Source organism: Galeopterus variegatus, unplaced genomic scaffold (genome assembly GCF_000696425.1).
Source record: "Galeopterus variegatus unplaced genomic scaffold, G_variegatus-3.0.2 Scaffold1751, whole genome shotgun sequence".
Lineage (NCBI taxonomy): Eukaryota > Metazoa > Chordata > Mammalia > Dermoptera > Cynocephalidae > Galeopterus > Galeopterus variegatus.
In genome coordinates this window covers 120,195-123,024 of record NW_007727862.1, presented here as the reverse complement: position 1 = coordinate 123,024, position 2,830 = coordinate 120,195, and the positions used below count along the sequence as shown (strand labels likewise).

The window sequence follows — 2,830 nt, the reverse complement described above, 5'->3', positions numbered from 1 at the left end:
TTGACTGAAAGGTGCGCTTGCTCTCTGCCTTCTGTTTTTCTCTCTTCTCTCTGTTCCTGCAAACCACAGAAGAGGCAATGGCAAGTCTTGGTCCCCTCAGCCTCTCACCTGCACGCACGCGCACACACACACACACACACACGCACACACACAAGTCCTCAAACGTTTCAGCTCAGTGTGTGGTATGTGCAGGGTTTGTAGGGGGTGGGAGGAGACTAAAAGCAAATATAACTTAAAATGGAAGTATACTTTTTATAATTTTTCTTTTTAAAACTTTGTGAAATTATTTCCAAATACATATTTTAATGTCACCAGAAAAGTATTGTGTACAATTTGGGGCAGTCACAAAATTGTGTATTTTATGTTACAATAAAGACTTCCTCTGAAGGGACAATACTGAGTCCTGTTTTTATTGTTTTCCATCACATGGCAAGGGTGGGTGGCTTTAATAGGAAAGAAATGTAAGTCATCAGTGTGACCCTGAAAAAAAGGAACTGACTGCGATTTGGCTGCCTCAGAGGTCGTGTCATGAGCTTTGGTGGCAGATGGAGGGTGGGGTGGCATTTCTGACCTTCCTGCTCTTGTCATGGTTTGAAAGTTAGACTGATGGTCCTCATCTGTTCGCCTCCTGACTCCACACTCTGCCTGTTAGGAAGCTCATCCTTAAAACTCAGCCCATTCAGGCATTGTGTGGGGGAATGAGAACAGTTCCAGCCCTCAAGAGGCTCCCAGCCGGGGAAAGGCACCTAACACAAAAAGTTAGGATGGGATATTGGTTCATCCAAAAGGGAATGTACCAAAACAACGACAACGCAACAAAGTAGAGGAGGGGCACTGAGCAGCTTCAGCCTACTCCTAAAGAACACATAGGAGTTAAGAAAGTAAAAGGTGTTCAGCCAAAGGGACTTGCCCAGGTGAAGGCTGAATGACGTGGGAAAGCATGGTTTGGCTGGAGTAAAGGCTGTTCTGTGGTTCTCGGACCTCAGTGTGCATCAGAATCTCCTGGAAGGCTTGCTGAAGCACAGGTGACTGGGCCGCACCCCAGAGTGTGGGTCAGTAGGTCTGGGGCGAGAATTTGCACGTCTAACAACTTCCCAGGTGTTGCTGGTCCAGGCACTGCACTTTGAGAAGCACTGTGGGAGGCGATGAAGCCAGAAAGCAGGCAGCGGAGGGTCACAGGGCCTTGTGTGCTAGGCTGAGCATGATGGTCAGTGATGAAATCTTTTCACATTTTCATTTTAAGAAATACTGTTCCAGCAACAGTGTGTGTGGGTGAAGGGAGGCGAGACAGGAAGTCGGGGAGCAGCTGGGAGGCTGCTTCAATAATCCAAGCAAGAGGGGATGAGGATCTAAACTGTGGCACCACAGCCATGGCCCTGAAGCATAGTTACAGACTTAGTGACCAATGTTGGGGGTGGCATCGAAGTCTAGACTAATCCAGGCTTCTGGCTTGGGAAACAATTGATAGGGATTTTCCTCAGTAAAATGGGGAGGGGGAAGATACTGGAAGAGAAGCAAGTTGGGGAGAAAGGTGGTGAGTACAGAGCAGACGTGGTAAATTGGGATGCCCAAGTAGACGTGTGGTTGTGAAGCCTAAGAGTTATCAGGGCTGCGAGACACAGACTGCAGGGGGTGGGGGGGTGGGAGTGGGGGAGACAGTGGAGCTTGTTAGTGTCTAGGTGGAATTGGAACTATGCTATGATATGGGCGTGTGAAAAAAGGAAAGAAAGGGAATTGAAGAAGGGATCAGGGAAAATACTGTACTTCAAGGGTCAGGCAAAAGAAGATGAGCTTATAAAGGATGTTACAAGAAAGCTAGAAGAGGTAGGAGAAAAAACAGAAGAGTACAGCATCACAAAAGAGCAGGGGAGGTGAGCAGTGTCAGAGACTACATAGCAACAGAAATAACTGGACGTACCCACGGGATTTAGCAGTTGGTGGCCTGTTGCTGAGGCTAAGTTCTGGGCGATTGCAGCTGAGAAGGTGCGGTGCTTCCTTCTGCCTGGCCCCAAATGGTGGCACAGAGGCTCTACCCTGGATAGGGTGCTACTGCAAATTCAGGGCCACAACGGCCTGTGCCCAAGGCCACACCAGGAGAGGTGAGCAGACTTGAAGCTACTCCCCACCCCAACCCCACTGAGCACTCAGCTCCTGAAGCAGGCATGTCACTCAGAGGGAAGTGTGCTATTGTCTCCACCGCCAACACCAGAGCCATGGCTGGGAGATGGGGGGTGGGTGTGGAGGCAGTACCCAGAGTTGTCAAAATATACCATTTAAAATGCCCAGTTTCCACAGGTGTGGATCCCGTATAGGGATGGCTGGTTAACTCAATGGGTGAGCGTGGTGCTGACAACACCCAGTCAAGGGTTAAGATCCCCTTACTGGTCATCATTAAAAAAAATAAATAAATAAAAATAAAATAAATAAAATAAAATGCCCAGTTTCCCCAAAACATGCAAAGAAACCAGAAAGTATGACCCATACACAGGAAAAACGCAGGCAACAGAGTGACCAGATGTTGGATTAACAGAAAAAGACTTCAAAGTAGCCACTATAAACATGTTCAAAGAACCAATGAGAATCATGATTAACGAAGTAGAAGTAGGTATAATGACAGAGGCACATCAGATAGAAAATATAAATAAGTAGAAATTATTTTTTTAAAAAATCAAATGGAAATTCTGGAGTTGAGGACTACATAACTGAAATGAAAATTTCACTAGAGGGACTCAGTATATTTGAAGAGGCAGAAGAAAGAACTAGCAAACTTGGGCCGGCCCGGTGGTGCACTGCTACAGTGTGCCGCTTGGGAGTGCGGTGGCGCTCCCGC

General features: G+C 47.2%; 1 long non-coding RNA gene across 1 annotated transcript in view; it reads left to right on the top strand.

Moving 5' to 3' along the window:
* Positions 1–394, top strand: part of LOC103595351 — a 933-nt gene extending 539 nt beyond the window's left edge. The window contains exon 2 of the long non-coding RNA XR_550943.1: positions 12–394. This is a non-coding gene — a long non-coding RNA (uncharacterized LOC103595351). The remainder of the gene's footprint in view (positions 1–11) is intronic.
* Positions 395–2,830: the final 2,436 nt, after the last annotated feature.